This window comes from Lissotriton vulgaris, chromosome 2_1 (genome assembly GCF_964263255.1).
Source record: "Lissotriton vulgaris chromosome 2_1, aLisVul1.2, whole genome shotgun sequence".
Taxonomy (NCBI): domain Eukaryota; kingdom Metazoa; phylum Chordata; class Amphibia; order Caudata; family Salamandridae; genus Lissotriton; species Lissotriton vulgaris.
The window spans coordinates 1,818,806,629-1,818,829,773 of record NC_141687.1 but is presented as its reverse complement, the minus strand read 5'-3'; the positions used below and the strand labels follow the sequence as shown (position 1 = coordinate 1,818,829,773).

The 23,145-nt window shown below is 48.4% G+C and overlaps 1 protein-coding gene across 2 annotated transcripts in view; it reads right to left on the bottom strand.

Moving 5' to 3' along the window:
• BLM (BLM RecQ like helicase) overlaps positions 1 to 23,145 on the bottom strand; it is a 451,097-nt gene that overhangs the window by 381,420 nt on the left and 46,532 nt on the right. The window lies entirely within an intron of this gene.

The following is a 23,145-nucleotide window of genomic DNA, read 5'->3' as shown; positions in this document are numbered from 1 at the left end:
TTTGATTGCAAGTGGTTGAGGCTAACTGTGGGGGAGGGAGGGGTTTTTGGTGGGTATGGAAGAGGGTGGTAGTACAAGGACAGGTTATCAGGACAAGTTTGTGCAGGGCAGGGATGGGAAAGGAGCAAAATTTGTTTCAGAAACATCTTGGAAAGCAGAATCCTGTGGCGAAGCATAGTGCCTCATGCAACGATGGATGTTTTGTGGGTTGCAAGCACTCTGGAAAGTAGCGTCTTATTGGGATGTAGGATCCTCTGGGAAGCAGTGCTGTATAAAAGGGGGTGCATCCTGTTGGACTGGGAGAACTGGGTTTGCCTTGTGCAGAAACAGTGACCAGAAGCAGTGTTCTTTGAGGTGAAGTATGTGTTAGCATTTATATAGAGACTATCTTGTTAGGAGGGGATGCAAATATATGTGTAGAAGCTGCGGTCCCGATGTAGGGTTGAATCCTGTTAGCTGACAGCACGTTGTAGAGCATGGTCAGTGATAAATAAGGCTGTGATCTCAGAATGGTAAAGTGTCCCGAGGTGCAGCCACAAGTGAGAGGCAGTGTCCTGCATAATAGTAGTATTTTACCAGGAAGCTATGTCCAAGCAGAGGTATGGGGCAGAGTGCTACAATCAGTGATGCAAAGTCTTCCAGGGATTAGGGTTGTAATGAATGGAGAAGGTGTACCACTGGGTGTCCTGGTGATAACAGTTTTCTGTGGTAAGATGTGCCAAGTCTTAATGGGCCATAGTTATATTCTGGGTGGTGAGGGATGGGCAAAGTAAAACTGAAGCAATAGAGTTTAAAGACAGGCAGTTCTGAGGAAACACTGACTTGTGAGGAGAAGTGTGTTTTGGGAAGGGGGAGCACGAAGGAGGGTGGTGTTTAAGGTCACCAGATGCTCCAGGTCACCGCAACACCAGTTTTCCAAACAAAGGGCGCTCAAACAACATATCAGCACATTCTGGGATCTGGGCACTCCATGGCAATCATGGAGCATAAAAGAAATTCCTGAACAGGAAGCTTGGGATCCCAGTAGCATGGAGCCCATTGAACTACTCTAGGGTGAACTATTCTATGTGAAATAAAGTGTTCTTCACTGCAGTTCTTAATTTAAAAATGTATGTGCCAGGACCCAAGGTATACCACTGCACATCGCACCACCCACATCTCCCGCCACTGCTTGCGAATGTCAGTGACAACATTATCTGTAAACCATTACATTCAAACAAATGTGACATCCTGGACAATTACAGGTCTCCCAAGCTCTAGGGATGGTTTCCAGTGTTAGTTGTACCATTTTGTTTCAGTACTTTGAATTACTAAACATACCACTGACATACTCTTCTCAAAAATAGGCTGAGAGTGCCACCATGTGTTGTACTCACACAAACCAGTGCCGAAGTTTAAAAATTAGTGACGGTGCTGAGCACAAATTAGGAACTGCCTCGTGGGACATGATTCTATGAGTGTTAACAGTCAAGCGAGAAAGGTGTATTGTACTCAGGACAGCAAAAAGTTAAACAAAATGTTTATTCCAGGTATCAACCCAACATACAATTTAAAATCATACATCTGCAAGTCTTTTTAAAAATATATATAAATATATTTTAAATTGTTCAGTTAAGACATCAATATAAGCGAGTGACAAAGAATGCTCCAAGTTGATAATATAAATTGAAATAAAACATAATCAATAGCCCTGGAGGTGCCTGCTTTGTATAAACGTAGGGCAATGCTACAGCTCCAATTGCCTTTTGTTCATTGATGTAACTAGCCCCCCCTAGAACTTCCAAGTAGATGGTACAAAAACAGAAAATCAAATTAGTCTAATACCCACTGCATGCAAATGTTTCAAGTACTGGGTTGACTGGAGAAGAACCCCATACACATGTGAATGTCTAGAAGGGTCTTTATCTAAACTTATTGTATAGAACCATACCCAACAACAGTTCCTATATCACCTATGTTGCACACATAGGACAGGATATGTTTTACTGTTAAAAATTAGGCTAACCATGGTAAACCTAAATTGAACTGTTGTTTCCCTAATAATCATTCCAATGGACATTCTTGGCATCTCATGTAAATATTCATCTCATCCTCTCGCTCTCAGAAGAGCCTGCCAACACAAGAGCCAACTTCCACAGGTGCATGGAGTGTCGCCAACTGGATGAAGGACAACTGCCTAAAGCTCAACGCAGACAAAACAGAAGTGCTGATCTTCAGCAACACCACTACACTATGAAACGGCACCCAGTGGCCCTCAGAACTAGGATCATCACCCAAACCGACCGACCACACCAGAAACCTTGAAATAATCCTAGACAGCAAACTGACCATGAAGTTCCAGATCAACAGTCTCCTGTGCCTGCTTTCTCCCACTCTCCTGTGCCTGCTTTCTCCCACTTCGCATGTTATGAAAAGTCTTCAAATGGCTCCCCCTCAACACCAGAAGTAGTTACTCAGGCCCAGATCACCAGCCGATTAGACTATGGCAATGGACTCTACGCTGGGATCTCCACACCATACAGAACTAAGCTGCCAGACTCATCCTCAAACTCCCCAGATAGACCCAGATCACACCCGACCTCAGAAAACTCCACTGGCTCTAAATAAAGAAAAGATGGCAAGTCAAGCTGATGATCCACGCCTAACAAAGCACTGCACAAATAAGGACCAGCCTACATCAACCACTCCCTGAACGTCCACCATCCTACCAGGGAACTACACTCCACCTTCCGCTGACTCACCCACACCACTTGCATCCACTGAACCAACAGCGTAGGATACTCCTTCTACTACCTCACAGTGAAAACCTGGAACAACCTTTCTTTGCAGCTATGGACCTTGACCTCTCTGCTGGAATTCCAGGGACCACTTAAGACATGGTTGTTCGCTTGCTTCACCTGAACCATTATGACCCTCGAGCTCCTAGAAACCCTCTCGGGTGATAAGTTGCACTATATAAATCCAATGATTGATTAATTGATTGATCTGAAGTAATTTTCTCTGGAGCGGTCTAACAAAGTGTCAGACCTAGATGTAGAGAGTTCCTGAACATGCAAGAACCATCCCAGTGACCTCCCCTACCCCCCAGATACTTTACATAGCCTTCCTATAGTACTTTAGCTCAGTGGTGCCCAAAATCTTCGTTCAATACAGGAGAGGGCTTAAATTTAGCTAACAAAATAAGATCCCAAAACAAAAGAGGGATACTTAGTGTAATTAAAGGTAAGCTCAACAGTTGTTCAAAGAAAGAGTTTTCATTAAAAGATAATGAGGGTAGATTACATGACCCAAAATGTCTGGCCCATAAAGTCATATTTGTCCCTGTAGCTTGAATACTTCAAGTGCAAGAGTCCACATGCGCACCTCGATAATGAAGCGGGCAGCGGCCCCTGGCGTACTGGGCTAATATGGTCTTGCTTCTCAGATTTTGTTACTGCAAACTCTTACCCAAGCTTATTTTTAGCTGCACGTAAAAACGGAAAATGAAAAACATATCAAGACTGGATTCATCATACAACCCCTTATTTTTAAAATCTCCTGATGGATAGAAGACTGTTAGTTTTCTCTTTGCTATTGCGCTTGAGAGCACCTTTTCTTTGCATAACTCACCAAATGTATATAACATTATTTTTAATGGTTTGGGAGACCTGGATGCTAGTAGAGTGTTTTCTACAAATGGCAGTGTCCTAATCCAATGACCTATCAATGGTGCATCATGTGTGCACCTACTGAGCAACTCTACAACCAACCTGGTTGATGTACAAGTTAAGTAACAGGAGCACCAGCAAGTATCCCTCTTGAACATTGTTAATGATTGGGAAGAGCGTCTTTTTCCCCGCATTTTTTCCTAACTTCGCCATAGAATTATTTTCATCATGCAATCTTTTTATGATGTTTCGACGATCTACATGGGGGCACCTTTTTCAGCAAGTGCACCTCAATGCCATTGCCGGGAACGTTATCCAAAGTGGGGCTAAGTTCCACAAAATCTGCATGCAGAGGCTTCCTTCTTGAGAGCATGATGCAGTGCCAGTCTACAATCTAGCAATGCCTTCTATTGTATGTTAATTGTGTCTTTGCCTTTGTACAGTGATCTGCTACTTTTCAGCTAGGTTTGTATGTATACAACATAAATATATACATTAACATTACATTTTTTCATCAGGAAGTAGAATCTGAACACCAGGTCGGTCGACAGTCCTCGCTTTCTTTCTGAAACCTGCCTGGCAATGTAAAATAAAAAATGTCTGCATTTTACTTTTAATTCTGAGTGCATATGATTTGATTGCAAATCATACGCTTAAATGAAGGCTTTTAATTGCATAATTTTCTTTGTAAATATATGCCTAAATAAACTCTTTCCATTGCTGAGATAGGAGCACGATTTAAGTGTGTGTTTTGAGCACAATCCCAAATAAAAATGTTTCACCAGCAAATCGGGGTACAAATAATTGCACTGATTTGTCAGTGCAACATTATTTTTAATTCTGATTTACTTTCAAAATACTCGCTTAAAAAAAGGGATTTACATCGGTTTCAGATTTCAGACATGCACTCTCCCATAAAGCCTCCATGAAATACACAGAAGTGCAAATTTAAATGTACATCTCCCCTTGACGTATTATTATATCATGCCTGTGTGCTTGATTTTCAATTGTCACATCCATCAAATTAAATGCTGGACATTGCATAGAAACAACAGTGACTATGTTATATTTAACAAAAAAAAACATTTCCTTTAAAGACCTTTTATTTCATGTGATGGAACAAGAAATATATAGGGGGAACATATTCATAGTTCCATGCATGCGGGGAGACCACAATAACAAAAAACAATTGCCTACATTATGCCAACTAATGTAAATAACACTTATTACATGATGCCATTTGTAAGCGGAGAACTGCTGTGGAGATTTCGCTTCTCTGTGTTAATGCGTGCCTACTTCGCTGCTTGCAGTGCTCCGGCCCCCAGTGGGGCGACGGCACATTACATTCTTTGCATGGCTATGCTGATGTGCCATTAGCATTTGACAACGCCTATAGCTCTCGGATTGCCAAGAACAATTGGCTTTGCCAATTCTTGTTATTCTTTTTTGGTGCATCTCGTATCTTCTTGTCATCGCGTCTGTCACTGCTGTTACATCAATCACTTGTACAATCCATGCATATTTCTTATTTGTATCCTCTTCACGATCTGTCCAGCGCTCGGCTTTTATAACGGACTTCGAAGAACTGAGATCCCTGTGCGCACAAAAGAATCTCCAAACAACCTCTCTCTGGCCCTATTAAGACTTCACAGTGCCAAGCCCTAAATTCTTACATACATAAGAACCATGCTTGCAAAGTGCTAAATGGAGTTCTTTGCTTTTCCATGACCTGTACACTATTCCTACCCCTGCTCATCAAACATAATACATGCATGTAGCCCTGGCAATATAAGCAATAATAACAGCAGGTTTTATGCTCTCAAGTCATGTTCTTAATAAAAAGAGTTTTTTTTTTAAACCAACAAAAAATAAACAACAGCAGGCTATACATGTATTAATGCACCCAGACAATACATGGATAAATGGTCCCATACTGTGCGGAGCAGGCATGAACCCACACAATACATGCATCAATTTACCCAGGCTGTAATGCAAATTTACAATGTCTCACGGACCGATATGATGGGCAAGAGACATTCTGTCCTCCCACTCTGCATGTCCAAATGAATCATCCAGCCTGATATGTCCTCGAGTCATTGTAGAATCGTCTCCAAACGTGAATATCATCTCAGGTAGAGACATGTTCTTTAAGGATAATTCACAAGTCTCAGGCAGCACATGTCTAATAGTAACCTCCCCTCTACTCCTACTTCCAACACTTCACCCCCTAGCCCCACACTAACTGACTCTGCTCATGGGTGTCCCTCTGAACCTTCGCACTCTCTGATCCTAACTCTACTCCTTCCTTATGACCATTGAATCGACTCACTCATCCCCCACTGTATGCATTTACTTTACCTCCACGTCCTGCCACTGGCCATCACTCAAGCCCTATTTATTTACTTTTTTCTGAACTCCTCATACACCTTGCACTGTCACAACTCAACACTGCTCCTACAATTCTTAGCCCGAATATACTCCCCTTCATTATACCTCTGCAACTCACTCTGCCAGTACCCTTAGTTTTTTTTAAAAATCCACAAACATCCCTCACTCTATCCCTAACATCTCACTTTCTTCCTACCCCCGCTTTCAATCTGCTCCCAAAATCTCTCTGCTCATACATGTCCTGTCTGACCTTCCAACCTTACTTTTACAAACCTTCTTGCACTACTTACACTCATCCCTGGCCATTGTATCGGACTATGTTCATATCTTCTTATTTTGCACCTATTCTGCCCTAATATTTTAAGCTGAATTCATTCTCTTCACACTTCTCTGCTGTTTACTTTTTACTCATCTCCTGCACTCCTTCGACGTACATTTAGTTATTTCTGGTAACACGCTTGTCCATTGTATTTTCTCCCTCGCTCTCCTCATACACTATCAAACTGACTAACCTCTCATTGTGCCCTTCCTCCTCATTCCACTGATTTGTAGTAAACCTGTGATATCAGTGACAATCTAAAGGGTTAAAAAGCCTGTAAAAGACTGCCTAATTTAGTTTTGTGCTTAAGACAAAGTGGAAGAACCAAACACACAAGAGTCTCCTAAAAGTTACATTTGTCAAACAAGAATGAGAGTCAAGTGCTGAAGGGATTGTACTTGGCAAGTTTGCAGCACCATCAGTGACAAATAACCTCAACACCTACAGTTGAGGCCCAATCGCTCATGCTTGGTCTGTGACGCCCCCCTCCCTCCACGCACTCTCCGCAAAAAAGTTCCGATTGAATGGGTTAAAGAAATGTAAATGCTCCCGCCAAAATTAGAAGTGTTGGCAAGATAATGTATCCCTAATAGCAAATATCTCTTATCTCTAGACATAAGTGAATTCAGTGCAACAACATGCAATAACTAGAATGTCATACATTTTCTTACAAAATGGTACTAGTTGTTAGGTTTAAAATCCAGATGGGGGGGCGTGGCCAAGATGGCGGGCTGAGAGGTCGCACTTGCCGAGGGCTCCCGGACCCCTGAATCCCTGCACCGCTTGTAACCGCTGATTCCCCCCCGGATCACGCGGCGACTGAGCCTGGTGCCCGCGGTGGAGGTGTGGAGCGACTGCTGAGCCCGGTTTGCGCCGTCGGGGGTGAGATCCTGACCGGTGAAGCTCGGGTCGGGGCCCGCTGAATGGCCCATGCGCGAGCAGGAAGCCGTGAGTCTCCCGACCCTCGGAGCGTGACGGAGCGCCCAGCCGCCTGCGTGTGATGCCCGCAGCGGTGCATGAACTGTCGGAGTGGGAGTCGGCAGCGGCTTCGCGAACGGCTCGGAGTTGTCCGACGACGGTTGTGCGGAACGGAGCAGAGCGGAGGTGAAGAGCGGAGGCGGAGTCGACATCGCTTCACTACGCCAGCCCGTGGATTGAAGAGGCCCGCTGGGAGAGGCCGCTCCGGCCGGTTGTCTGAGCGGAACAGCGGAACGGGGCTCCCGGGGCAGATCTCCCCCTGAGACTACAGCCCCCGGCGACCATCGCACCGTGACTTTGCCCACTGGCCGGATTTTTGGGTCCCGGATCAGAGACGGAGAGGGGTTCTCCATATTGGGCGTTGGCCCCTAGACATCACAGGGCGGCCATTTTGTGGTCTTCGGCCGGGCAGCTCGGCCTTCCTGGTGCTCTTTATGTGACGCTGCCCCCAGCTGGCATATAGCTGCTTTCTTTGCCTTCAACGTCCTCTACTCAGCTGCAATGTCGAACGCTAGAGGACAGCGACGGGGCGACCGAACCTTGCCGGAAATGCTGGGACGCGGTGCCCTACGCAGCGGTGGAACCCAACCCGCCACGACCTCCCCGGCCCCGGCCAGGGGTGCAGATGGCGGAGAACCCCCGGTGACGAGATCATTTCTCGAATCGCTCTTTAGCTCCCTTCGGGAGGACTTTCAAACGCTCAAGCGTGAGGTGGCCGGGGAGGTCCGCGAAGTAAGGAGAGAGATGGACTCCCTGGGGGAACGTGTGAACACAGTGGAGGAAGCGGGTCACTCCAGGGATGAAGAGATCACCCATCTGCAGCAGGAGGTCCTGCGACTGCGGGAGCAACAGATTGAGCTACAGGCCCACGCCGAGGACCTTGAAAATCGGTCCAGGCGGAACAACATACGGGTCCGCGGTGTGCCGTCCGGTGAGGAGGGTGAAGACGTGACTGCTTATCTGGCTGCCCTCTTTCGTGCGATCCTGGGAGAGTCGGAGGACTTTCGGATCCGCATAGACCGAGCACATCGGGTGGGCCGCCCCCGCAGAGCTACGGCGCCCGCCCCGGACATTCTGGCCTTCCTCCCGGACTTTCCCTTGAAGGAGCGAATCCTCCGAGAAGCACGAGGGCAGCAATCTTTCCGATTCCGGGACCACCCTGTGACCCTGTTTCAGGACTTATCTACAGTCACGCTGCAGAAGAGGAAATCATTCAAGATCGCCACTGACTTCCTCCGGGAACGAGGGACACAGTACTCCTGGGGGCACCCCTTCCGTCTGATATTTCGATGGAACGGTGTTCTGCATCAGCTTCGGTCCCTCCAGGATGTCTGCGCGGTGTTGGGCCTCACAGCATCGGATACAGATACCCCGGCTCCGCGGCGGAGGCGAAGCACTCGTGACGGATGGCAACAAGCTGGAGGGGGGACCTCTCCTCCGTCGGAGCGTCCGGGCTCGCCCGTGATCAGGGCGGACATGGCGGCCGCCATCCAGGAGGCCTCCAGAGTGGCGGCGAATGGCGAAGTGGCCCTGACGGCCTGAACTCACTCCGGGGGGAGTCTACTTTAGCTTATTCCTCTTGCAGGTGCGGGGATCCGGGGGGTGGGCTGGGAGGTATGGCGAGTGCTGGAGGAGGTGGCTGGACGTCCACTAGACTGATTTACCACGGCCCTGCCCGTTACGGGCCGGACTGGGACAATGTCTTTTTTGAAAAGTTTGAGTAGCAGGGAATGGGGTTGGGACAGGCGGGCAGATGTTTTGATTCTGGGGTCTAGAGGGGGGGCCAGTGGCGGGGGGCGGTGTAGATTTGGTTGTGTGGGGACAGGGGGGGGTTTTCTAGTTGTGGGGTGTTGGGGTTCGGGGACTGTACTGTGCCAGTGGACGGTTCAAAGTTGCTCTGTTTTGGGGCCTCGAGTGGTGCCTTCTGTGTTTGCCTGCGGGGCTTTGCCTCTTGACATGTGCTCCATTGATCCCCCTCCTTGATGACTCTTAAGGTGCTTACTCTCAATGTGAAGGGGCTGAATAATCCAGTTAAGAGGCGGGCAGTGTTATCCTTGTTAGAAAACTCACAAGCGGATATATGTCTGTTGCAGGAGACCCATTTGCTGGCTAAGGACTGCTCGAGGATGCGTACCCCTAAGTTCCCCACGCAGCTGTTCTCCTCTAGCGCCTCCAAGACGGCAGGGGTGGCGATCTTGTTTTCTAGGGAGTTCAGAGGAGAGGTCGTATGCAAGGTAGCAGAACAGAAAGGGAGACTCCTAGTGTACAGGATCAAGATGGGGGGTTTAGCACTGACTGTTGGTACCATCTACTGCCCCAATGACCACCAGGACCAATTCTTACACAGGGCTTTGGAGGACGTAGCATCCACCTCTGATAGGCACATAGTGTTGGGGGGTGATTTGAACCTGGTTTTCGACGCGGCGATGGACAGGTCTGTGCAGCGGCGCCACCAGTTGGGTGAGCTTTCGGGCTCGATTCGAGCTCGACTTGAGGAGCTGGATCTGCATGACATGTGGCGCCACCTCCACCCCACTACCCGCGCATACTCTTACTTCTCGCATGCCCATAGATCTTATGCACGATTAGACCATCTCCTTGTGTCGGGCCCAATGCTCCCTTTGGCTTCGAGTGTGGACATGGGGGTCCTCTCTCTTTCTGACCACGCCCCGGTGGAGGGCGCGTTCACTCTGCCCCCGGTGGTTCGGCCGAGAGGGGTCTGGCGGCTCCGAGACATGCTTTTGCACAGGCGGTCGGTGGTGGATCAGATCAGGGCGGCCATTTTGGATTTTCAGACCATAAATGATACTGGGGATACTTCTCATGCAACACAGTGGGCAGCCCTGAAGGCGGTGCTCCGAGGCGAATTTATAGCGATTTCCTCGGCCGAGAATAGGGACCGACAGCTCAAGAGAGATGAGCTCACCCGGCAGGTGAGGGAGCTGGAGCAGGTTCATCACAGGACAGGGGCCCCCAGGGTGTGGAGGCAGCTGAAGGCGGCACGGAAACTCCTGGCGGCCCTTGACACGGACCGGGCGGAGTATGCGATGCTTCGCCTGAAACATAAATATTATACAGGGGGCGATCGGTGTGGGCGGCTCCTGGCTAATAAACTTAGGGTGCAACACCAGCAGCACCGTGTGAAGGAACTGGTGGACCCGACCGGTGGTAGGGTCACGGCTGATGAGCAAATAGCAGACGTCTTTCGCAGCTTTTATGCTGACCTCTACACCGGGGAGGCCCCCTCGGCCCGGGCTGAGATGGCCTATCTGGACTCAGTCCCGCTCCTGTCGTTGTCTCAGGAGCAGGCTCAGTATCTGGAGCGTGACATCCGTATCGAGGAGGTGATCGCGGCGATATCCCGGCTCAAATTGGGCAAGGCCCCGGGTCCGGATGGCTTTATCCCGCTGTTCTATAAAACCTTCTGTCAGGAACTGGCGCCTTTACTGACCCGCCTTTTTAACTCCTTCGCGGGACCGGGAGCCATCCCCTCCGAATTTCTCCAGGCCACGGTTTCCGTGATTCCGAAGCCGGGTAAAGACAGGACCGCCTGTGGGTCCTACCGTCCCATTTCGCTACTGAACACAGATTTGAAAGTGTTCACCAGTATATTAGCTGCACGCCTGGCGTTGCACCTCCCGGGCATGGTTGACTCGGACCAAGCGGGCTTCGTGCCCGGTAGGCAAACAGTAGATAACACAAAGAGGGTGATGCACATCCTCGAGAAGGCCTCCAGGATCCCTGGGGAGAGGATGCTCCTGTCCATAGACGCGGAGAAGGCTTTCGACAGGGTGCACTGGCCCTACCTACAGAAGGTCCTGAGCAAATTCGGGATTGGGGAGAAGTTCCGTCATCTGATCTTCAATTGTTACCGGTTCCCCTCTGCGGTAGTCCGGGTGAACGGCGGTAGCTCTCGACCCTTCCCCATTGAGCGGGGTACGAGACAGGGGTGCCCTCTCTCCCCTCTGCTCTTTGCCCTGTACATGGAGCCCTTTGCTCAGAGGGTTAGGCAGAACCCCGACATTGTTGGTGTCAAGATGGGTGAATTCCATCATGCGATCAGCCTGTACGCGGATGATGTCATTCTGACGCTGGATGACCCGCGGAGATCGCTGCCGGCCTGTGTGGAGGAACTGAACTTATTCGCCGACGTGGCGGGCTTCAAGGTGAACCTGGGGAAGTCGGCCGCCCTTGACATTTCGCTTACTAACGCCACTAGAGCGGAACTACAGAGGCTTTACCCTCTGAGCTGGTCCAGGGACCGGATCCCGTACTTGGGGATCCTATTGGCGCCCTCCCTCCCGGAGATGGTCACGGCCAATTACGCGGCGCTGGGCGCGAAAATCAGGGAGGAGTTGGGCCGGTGGGATAAGGGCACGCTGTCGTTACTGGGTAGGGTGGCCGCGGTGAAGATGACTCTCCTGCCTCAGGTGCTTTACCTCTTCAGAGCGTTGCCGCTCCAGCCCCCCGCGGGGTGGCTTGCGGAGACACAGGCTGCCGTTGTGCGGTTCGTGTGGCAGGGCCGTAGGCCGAGGATCAAGAGAAGCATCGCTATGCTGTCACCGGAATCCGGGGGTCTGGGGATACCGGACTTGCGGAAATATTTCCAGGCCGCTCAGCTCCGCTATCTAGTGGAATGGAGCCGGTGGGAGTCTGATAAGCACTGGCTGTTCCAGGACCAGGCGGTGGCGGGTAGGACGGTGCAGGAAGTACCTTTCTTGAAGCGGGCCCATCGACCCCCCAATCTCTATGCGTCTCTGGTGACGCGGGTCCCGCTCCGGACGTGGGACTCGGTGGCTGCCAGGTGCGAGCTTACCACCTTCCCCTCTCCCTTTACGCTGCTCGTTGGCAACCCGGACTTCGGCCCCGGGATGGAGCAGCGCGCTTATGAGCGATGGCGGGTGGCCCGCTGCTGCACTCTGTATCACTTGTATTGCCCTGAGGGGGTTGTCCCCTTCCCGGACCTGAGGAGGGTTTATGGCCTCCCGGAAACGGAGCGCATGCGATACATGCAGGCGCGCCACTGGGCATTACAACCCCAAGTGCGCGACGCGGCACACAGGGAAATCACGGCGTATGAGCGTTGGTTAATTACTCGCACGTCGGACGCTAAACTGATCTCAGACCTGTATAAAATGCTGCAGACCCCCTCCTTTCATATTCACAACCCCGGTCGGGAACGTTGGGAGCGTGAGCTCGGGCGCGTGTTGAGCCATAAAGAATGGGAACACATCTCCTTCCACGCACGTCACTCGGCCTACCACACGGGTCTTACGGAGACCTTCACTAAAATCTCGACCTACTGGTACCGTACTCCGGAGAAACTGCACGAGATGGACAGGGCGATACCAGGGACGTGCTGGCGCAACTGTGGCAATACTGGTACACTAACACACATACTATGGGAATGTCCCCTGCTGGCTCCTTACTGGGAAGAGGTTTTGAGCGAGGTAGACAAATGCTTTGGGATAGAACTGCCTAGATTCCCGGCCTATGTTCTGCTAGGGTTGCCGAATGGGCTGATGTATCCCCTCAGATCTAAGAGAGGTAGACAGATCGCAATTGCGCTGGGGTCAGCGGTGCAGAATATTCTCATACACTGGCGCACTACCACACTTCCTTCTGTAGTTGGTTGGCTGCACAGATTATGGCATGTCCTTGGAATGGAGAAGATGTCCTTAGTAGCCTTGGGGGATACTGAAACCTTTGAGGAACTATGGGAGCCCTTTCACAGCCTGTTATGTTCCGAGTTTCGGGAGATCACCTGCCCTAGATACCTTAGGTTGTTAAGGCTGACACCGCCACCGGACCCGCCTGCTTGATTGGGTGGGGTCGGTACTGTATAGCGGGGATTTTCGGAGAGTTGCATGTAGCGGAGACTGTAGATATTGGCACAGTACAGGGGGTGGGTTAGGGTTCGGTAGTTGGGGGTTCTGTTTGGTTGGGTAGGTTCTTGGAGCGGGGTTGTTTCTCCTCCCTTCACCCCTCCCCCCCCCCTTTTTTCCCTTCCCCTCATCCCCTCCCCCCCCCTTTTTTTCTCCTCCCCCCCATCCCGTCCCTCCCTCCCTTTCTCCCCCCCCCACCCCCCTCGTTGTTTGTATGTGACCACAGGTGGGAAAGCTATGCTCCCAAGTCGGATGGGGCCTCTTACGAAATTGTAATTGCATTACTGTACTTGCTATACAATGAGCATTGCTGTGCGGTTCCTGTGGTTTACTTGTTTCTTGCCCCTTTGTGTCCTACCCCACCCTGCTTCAATAAAATACTTTAAACCTAAAATCCAGATGGTACGTGGCAACTTGGATGGCAGAGAAGTTGGATAGGCTGACTTCCCGTTGCTGAATGGGAATACTAGACATACCTGGGGGAATCTCCAATTAATGATTTTGCTTTATTTTAAAGAAAGGACTGACATCACGAATTTTACAAGTCAGTCTTGGTTTTCATACGACCAGCCCAGTGTCCCAATACTTTTTTATACATACTAACATTTGGGGACATCAATAAAGGATATTTAGTTCCCCATTAAATTACAAATGAGTTAAGTATTAATCAGGATGAAGCACAAAGTAAATTCTTTTGTGTAAAAAAAAAATCTAAATTTCATTTTCGCATGTACGACTAATCTGCAAAATAAATACAGATCCCGGTTTTAACAAAGATGGTCATTACTGTTACAATTCTGAGCACTGCCTGCTGACTCTTTCATCTAACCCTCTCTGGCGACAACACTTACCAGTGACAGTAAGAAAGACATCTTCAACAGTCCAGCTGGTGATCGTTTTCACCCTCAATCAGAGGACTGGTAACAGACAACACAGACCAACACGCCAACACTCCTGATTTAGATAGGAGACTCACAATTTTTAAACCACTCACATTTTTAGGTCTGGTCTGAGCCAGCGCATGCGCTGCCCTGGCGAAAGATTTAGTGAGTGGGCTTTTAAAAGTCCCACCACAGCTTTGTGTGGCATACAGTGTGCGGTTACGCGCACAGGCACGAGCAGAGGCGCCATCTGGCTTTCCTCTCGCTGGCCCAAGCGCGTGCCTCGCTTCAATGCTCCTCCCCCACCACAGAGCGCGTCTCGCAGCTTGTTTTTCCTTCAGCGCGAGGCGCGCGCCTTTCTCGTCACCCTGATACCACCGCCCTTCGAGGCGTCCGCTTCCTTCCCCTCTCTCACCTTCATTTATTCATTAATTATGTCCAAATAATGATGTGGCCATACAATTATTCTGTGCACTCATTCCCCATGCATATACTCCAAGAATGTATTTTATATTTTCGATGTTATTTTGAACATGGGAGGAAAGCATGTCATTGGTTGCCTCTTTTCCTGGCTCTGTGTTACGCTTGTTATAGCACTTCTGTGTAAAATGCTTCTGTGCATGAACGAGGCGCTTAACTCGACTATAAAGCAGATATCTTATAAGCCCAGCCCTAATGAATGTTCCCAGGAACAGGTAGTTATATCAGCTGTGTCCTTAGCGCCCTCCCAATGCAAAATAAATTCGCCACACTCTCATTGCTCCATCCTTCAGTGTCCCTAGAACCTCTTTAACCCTTTCGATGCTGATGACGAGCTCAGCTCGTCATGATGCAGGGGTGAGCTGTGCTGATGACGAGCTGAGCTCGTCATGAAACAATGGGAAAGCAAAGGATCCAGCATGAGAGGGGAAAACGCCTAGCAGCCAAGGTGTTAAGGATTTAATGGAAGTTCTCAAATTCGATTGGCTGAGCTGCAGAATGCTGGATATATACGATTAACAGCAGAGCTTTTTAGTGGGCTGGGTCTAAAAAGCAGGTGTTGAAACGTGTCGCTATCGACCTCCCTATTTTTTGCCATCACCCTAGGTGATTTGTTTAAAAATTTAACTCTGCAGCAGTACCACCCTTTACTGTCTGTGATGCAACTGCAAAGAGCCTGGTTATAGTTCTTTCGCAGTGTCATCATTTTAGAACGGAATCATTTTCAATATTATATGCAACGAAGCCATAGTTGTTGCTTATTTTTTATCTTATGCATCTAAGTCATTGACAAAGACAATAGTCCTTGCTTGTTGTAACAATAAGCACAACGCCCTTTTACGAGCACCGTGCTGTTAATGGTTTCTCTCTGCTCTCACTCATCCCTCCCTTCCCCCCTCCCCCCATGCCCAGTGTACATAGTTTAATCCTACTCCGGAGGTGGCCTCTCCTTCAGTGACACCCGCAGCCCCACTCTCTTTGCTGTCAGGTTAGTGTTAGAAGAGGCCTCCGCGCTCTCTTCCACGAGTCTACGACACGCTTTCTCCGCCTCTCTGTTCCGTTATTAAAGTTACTTTCCAGGCCTCAGTGCCATGCCGGTCACCGTCTGAGAACCGTCTAGCTCGGGGGCACACTCTGCTCTGCTTGTGTTCTTCAGCACCCACCGCTATGCTCTCTGTCTCCTCAGCGATGCTCTCACATTCCATTCCATGGGCCTCCCTTTCTTGAACCTTAGCTGTCTGGTCAGCCCCTCTCTGTGACGGGGACCCTGCGGGGAGCTTTGCTGCTGATACCACCGTCTCCAGGGCCCGTAATCTCGCCAGTCAGCTCAGAGTTCACCTCCTTATCACTACCTTTGTACGGCGGACTTAAGTCGAGCCGTGTGATCCTTGACACAATGGCCGGCCCAGGATCCAATCCCAATAAGAATCTTAAAAGATGTACCTCGGGCCTGAGCTGGGCCGCCCCCGTTTACATTACTGCAAAAAGACTCTGTTAGGCAAAATAAAAAACGAACACACACAAACATGACCAGCACAAATATTAGGGGAGAGGATGTGGTCTGTCAGCTAGACTGCCGACTTTGGTGCTGGAAACCAGGGTTCGAGCCTCGGGGTCGCGTCCACATACTGTGATTCTGGGCAAATCACTTAATCTTCCTGTGCCTGAATGTGTAATGTAAATACGGTGCTCATGTAAAGCGCTCCAATACCTTCGGGTCGAGTTCGCGCTATATAAATATGCACAAAAAAAAATCTCTCAAACAATTAAAACAAGCATTGGCATAGCCAATAGGTCTCGCCTTTGGGACCTTATACATTTTTAGCCATGTAACAGTTGATGTTATTGCACCAAGGATATTGTGCTGCATAACTAAATACTTATAAGGTCCCAAACGTGAGACCTATTGGCTATGCCAATGCTTGTTAGAATTGCCGCCATTGCATTGAAGGTTCACATGGATATTAAATCCACACCCCTAATATATCTTCTTCTCTCAATTTCCCTCTTGCTTGTTCCCAAAGTTTAAAAACCACACAATCATGTTGCTTGTATCCCTCTACAAAAATGCCACAAAAGTGCCTGGTTTTGTAATACACAGACAAAGTGTGAAACTATCAGGAGGACTAAATTGAGCCTACCATATTATTGAAGCCGCAAAGAAACAACAGTGAAATGGAGGGCACTGGTTAACACGTTTTCTTTCAGGTATTGTATGCAAATTTTATATAAGATCATATCAAGTAGCAAAAACAAGATGTATACACACCTTACAACATTTCTTCACCGATGCCAGGAAAGAGGGGCGGGGCAGCCCGTCTATGTTGCTCCTCTGAAACTCAAACAGAACCACTCATGCTGCGGTTTGCAGGTCTCGTGTCCAAGATCCTCGACCACCTCATACTTCAGCTAAACCAAACAACGGAATTTTAACATTTACTATGCCTCAACGCCCAGCTGTCGCCTAAACTGAATAAGTATAGGTCTTCTTTACACACCGAAGAGCTAAAACTACTTTGTAGGTCTCGCCTCTCAATGCGCATGCGCATTGAGCGGAGCGAGACTATAGGGACTTAAACAGACTTTACCCAACTGGCGATTTGGTGCTGTGCCTGTGCGCTTTTAGGTCAATGCGCAAGCGCATTGACCTAAAATGCGTGTGCACAGCATCAAATTGTCAGCCATCTGTTGCCCAGCTTGGTGCCGCTCCACCCCCTGCGGCATCAAAGGCTTTCATGGCCGGCCAGCCGTGCTTTCAGTTTCACGGCCGGCCGGCCGTGTCTCCTTTTCTTTTACCTTGTTTCTGGTTTCTTTTATCGTTCACTCTGTTTTGCTTTTCCTTTCTCTCGCTATTTGTTTTATTTTTTTATTCTCCCCCCCCCTTTTCACTTTCTTCTGCTCGCATTCTATCTCTTGTTTAAATGTATGTTAGGCTGGGATTACAGTGTGTAAATAAAACATTGATGTCCATTGAGACGCCTTTGCGATTTTATTTTAGGTCTCCGCCAACCCCCTCTCCCCTCCCCGATTCCTTCTAAGTTGTCCTTTTCTCTCTGCCTTTATTTCCACCACATGCTCTAAGCTCCCTCCCTCTCCTCATTTTCAACATTCCTTAGTCTGCCCCCCATTGTCTTCGTCTCCTGTTTATTCTCCTCTTCCTCTCAATCTCTTTTTCTTGCTCTTCTTCACTGTCGCTGTCGGCCTTTCCTCCTGTCTACTTTTAATTCAATTGTGCATCTTTACCGCTCTCGGGCCGTCTCATCCTTGCTTCTGTGTCCCGCCACATCCCTCCTCACTCACTTTTGTTTTCCATCTCGCTGCTGCTTTCAAGCATCTCCAAAATTCACCAACACTTCTCGTTTTTTTCTTTTTTCACACACCCATTCTCACCTGCCCTCCGCAGCACACAGCATGTTTCCTTTCATCAACCGGGCGCCTGCTGTGTTTTATCTTTTCAAATGGCAGCCGCGCATTTTCTCACAGCTCTCGCCAGTGCAGGAGTAGATTTGTGCCCTTCACCCTCCTAGCCGTGTCTCTTCCAGGAACCCAACTGCCTCGCGGCGCACCGCAGCTCCCCTTCCCACTTGCTTTTTAAAGTTTCTTGTTTGTTGCACGGGCATTAAATATGTAGGCACAAAGAAAATTCAATGCTGCCTATGTGGAGCTTACACCAGGAAGGCTCTGGCAAGGGGCTGGGAAGATGGTAAAACTCACTTTCATGCCGGACAAACATGGGGGCTCCATAACAGGGAAATTTCCAGCAACTGATAAAAGACGCAATAACATGGCTATCAAGTCAAGCACAAATACCTCATAAATCATATGCTTGTCTCCAGGAAGTGCATACCTTAGCTGCCCTCGAACCAAGGACTGGTTAGAAAGGTGCAAATAAAAAAAGGTTGAGAGATTTTTTTAAAAGGCTTTTTGAAAAGTGAAAAATAACTCCTCCCATCTTCCCTCTCTCCTCAACCTCCCCTCCCCCCTCTCTTCTCACTCACCCCTCATTCTCTCCCCTTTCTCCCCTCTCACCACTCTCCCCTCCCTCTCTCAAATCCAACTCTCTCCTCACTCACTCCTCTCTCCCCTCTCCTCACTCACCCCTCTCCTCACCCACCCCTCTCCCCATCTCCCCTCTCACCACTCCACTCCCTCTCCAATCCCTCTCTCTCTCTCCTCACTCACCCCTCTCTCGCCTCTCTCCCCTCTCACCCCTCTTCTCACTCTCTCCGGGCCTGACTCTCTCCTCCCCTCTCACCACTCTCCCCCTTCACCACCACTCTCCCCTCTCAACACCACTCTCCTCACCACTCTCCTCACCACTCTCCTCACCACTCTCCTCACCACTCTCCTCACCACTCTCCTCACCACTCTCCCCTCTCACCACCACTCTCACCACCACTCTCCCCTCTCACCACCACTCTCCCCTCTCCGCACCACTCTCCCCTCTCCTCACCCCTCTCCCTTCTCCTCACCCCTCTCCCTTCTCCTCACCACTCTGCCCTCTCACCACTATGCCCTCTTACCCCTCTCACCACTCTACCCTCTCACCACTCTCCCCTCTCACCACTCTCCCCTCTCACCACTCTCCCCTCTCACCACTCTCCCCTCTCACCACTCTCCCCTCACCACTCTCCCCTCACCACTCTCCCCTCACCACTCTCCCCTCACCACTCTCCCCTCACCACTCTCCCATCACCACTCTCCCATCACCACTCTCCCCTACAACAACTATCTTCTCTCATCCCACCTCACCAGTATGCACTCTCACCACTCTCCCCTCTCCTCACCACTCTCCCCTCTCCTCACCACTCTCCCCTCTCCCCTCTCACCCCTCTCACCACTCTGCCCTCTCACCACTCTGCCCTCTCACCACTCTACCCTCTCACCACTCTAACCTCTCACCACTCTACCCTCTCACCACTCTACCCTCTCACCACTCTACCCTCTCACCACTCTCCACTACAACAACTATCTTCTCTCATCCCACCTCACCAGTATGCACTCTCACCATTCTCCCCTCTCACCATCACTCTCCCCTCCCTTCTCTTTTTCCCCTCACTCCTCACTCTCCCATTACTTTCACCTCGCCTCTATCCCCACTCTACCCTCCCTCTCAACACTCTCCTCCCTCTCACCACTCTCCCCTCTCACAACTCTCCTGTCTCCTGTCTCCTCTCTCTCCTCTCTCCTCTCTCTCTCCCCCCTCTCCCCCCTCTCCACCATCTCCCATCTCTCTCCACACTCTTCCTTCTCTCTCCTCTACCCTCTCTCCTCTCTCTCCACACTCTCCTCCCTTTCTCCCCTCTTTCCTCACTCTCCGTTCTCTCCTCAAGGTACACACGATTGTCAATGAGCACTAACACAGCATCACTTATACCATTTCGGCATTAGTCAACACCACTAGTTTTTCCCTGTTCTCATCTTCATCTCCCCCATGGTTACTCCTTTCCCAGGTCTATCTCCATTGCTCTGCCTTCCACCTCTCCTGCCCCTCTCCCAAACTCATCTTCTCCCTTTCTATACTCAACTCTCTCCCTTTCTATAATCTCAGACTCCCTCTCCTGCTTCTCTCTCTTGCTTCGCTCTTGGGCTCCCTGTCCGTGCATCTCACCCTTGCTTCACTCTTGGACTCCCTCTCCGTGCTTCTCTTCCTTGCTGCACTCTCTGCTCCCTCTCAGTGCTTCTCTCCCCTGCTGCACTCTCGTGCTCTCTAGCGATGTAGCCTAACGACCAGAGCTGCCATCTAAGAAACGTAAATACAAAACATGTTGCATTCCAAATGCTATAGGTGTCACATTCGCAAAAGTTATAACTATTGGCATTGTAAATGACAAAGCTATCCATTTAGCTATTTTAAAAACCAACACATAAATAAAATATGTGTCATTTACAAGACCAATAGCTCCAACTTTTCTAATGCGAGACCTATTGCATTTCCAATGCTTGTTAGAAATGGTACTCAACTTATCTGACCTATTGGTTACTGAACCCACTATTCATCATATCGAGCCTGCAACTATGCCACAATCTCTCCTACTCCTATCTTGCGTCCTTACAATCCTCCAGCACCCATATTAGAATCCTGTGCTTGATTGCCCTGCTTTGTGTAGAGTTACTTTTCTGGTGCGAAATACAAATATTTTTCTTTTTCTACAAAGAAAGGCACTTGGTTTCACAGTATATTTAGTCACTGTTGAGTTCAGTCTCCCTTCTCCCTAACACTACATCCCAAAGACTTCCTGCTTGTCCTTTCTACCATGAGAGTCAAGAGTGGAAAGGGTTTACTTGGTGCCCAGTTTGCAGTGCCATGGTAGGTTAGAACCTCCAAGACATCAGTGGTAAAAGACCCAAACAACACGGTTGGTGTCCAGTAACTACTGCCTGCCTCATGGCCTTCAAATTGGTTCCAACAGCTTACTTGTGCATTTGGAGCTCCTAATCCCATCTGTGCTTCAGCCAACCCGATATCTTGACCTTAAATGGCCAGTTATGGTACTCCACAGGAGACACTGTGGCAATTCCTAGTACTATTCTAGCACCTTGTTCCCCATTGAATTGATTTGTGAAACTAGTATGGACATCAACTAGTCAAGTAGATCGATTAACCGAACACTGTTGTTCGTTTGTCTGGAACATTACCTCAGCGAGTTCTTGGTAAGTACGTGGCTCTAACTTCTGTTGTAAGTTTATTCTTATGCGAGTCTCTGATGGGTACCGCACACCTTCATTATTTAGGTACGGTTCACTTAATGAATTGTGACTGCTGGAACTTGGACTTTTGTGCTATCAGTAGTTTTAACTAATTGTACTGGGGTGTATCTGCATTATTAACATGCAGCAAAGTGTGGTACCTCCTGCTGCATTTTTAGCGACCCCGGGTTGTCCTCAAAATGAGTGGGAACAATAGAAGCAGGTTCAAAGCATATTTGAAGGCTATTGCAGGAAAAGGTTTGTACGCAAAAAATAAATATGCTTTGTTGCGTCATTCATTAGGTCTTGAAGGGAGGAGTATTTTGAGGGGTTTACCAGTGTCATGTTTTATGGGAAAGGGAGATATGGTTGATGAATATGCCTCCGCTACTAAAATGCTTGATGCTCGATTTTTAAAGAAATATATGTCATAATGGAGCAGCATAAAAATTATATATGGCATCAGTTACTGGGGGAATCTATTGAATCATATGTAACTGCTTTGGGAGTGCTTGCAACTTTGTGTGATTATCAAACTTTTGAAGAGGAGATGATAAGGGATACAATTGTGGAAAGGACTAATAGTAAGAAAGTACAGGAACAATTGCTAAATACAGATAATGTAACCCTTGACAAGACTATTCAAATAGCAAGCAACAGCGAGTCTAACATTGCTTTTATGGAGCAAATGGCATTGTAATCGGACGTTCATGCTCTTTGAATAGATGATAAATCGGAGGGGAAAGAGAGAAAGGATGTGTACAAATCTAAGGGACAGAAGTGTTACTGTTGTGGCAGCAAACATTATTTGGGTAATGTCCAAAAAGGGTCCGGCTGTGGATAAAACTTGTGCAAAGTGAAAGAAAAAGGGGCATTTTGTCAAAGTTTGTAGATCACGGTATATTACTGTTTTGGATAAAAGGGTTAACACTGTCTCGGAGTGTAGTGTGGAAAATGCTGTACAATGCGACTCTGATGAGGACAGTGTTTCTGTGGAATACTAAATGATTTCTAAGAAATGTGAGTGTGCATGTTTCAAGTTGAACCTATGGCTGTTAAAAGACCTTACTGTCTAATTTCACAGGAGTACCCATAACATAACTATGATGGCAGATTCCGGTTCCTTTTTTCACGTTAATTGGAACTAAGGAATGAGAGAAATTCTCCAACAGTAAATTGAAAATCTCCAATGTTCGTCCTATAGCATATCGTGGCAAACCCATTGATGTCCTGAGGGAGTTTAATGCTATTTTGACTTTGAAGGGGAATTGTGCCAAATGTACTGGGTATGTTGTCAAGGATGGCTCATGTCTTTTGGGGTGGATTTAATAACAGAGTTTGGGAATCATTTAGAAATAGTTCAGGCAGTTGTTGATGCCTTTCCTGCTCTGTCTGTCACACTGAATTTGTCTTCTAATAAATATCTACTCGGAAACTTACCTTAGGTCCACAGCGCATCTTTCACACCGACTGCTGTACGGTGCTACTACTGGAGTATCAATTGCCCAAAGGAAGTGCAAGAAGCTGGCTCTTTATTTGATATATCAAAATGAGATATATTGTATAAAGAGTCCATGGGTTCCCTTATGAGTGGACAAGGGGCTTGCTATGGCAATCCCAAGGTGCTCTTTTAAGGGGTAGTAAGGTCAAGCAGACTTAGGCTTATCACAGAGGAGTGCAAGACATCTGAAAATACACACAATGGTCAATAAATGAGTCACAAGACTCCTAAAAGGAGACCCACACCAATTTATAAAAATAGCAAGTATCTTTATATATGTTTTGGCATCAGAAGAAAATCGTTCCAGTAAGTAGGTTTTTAAATAGGAATATTGTTTAAGTTCAAAAAGTCGACGCTTCTTTTTTTTATAACCTGA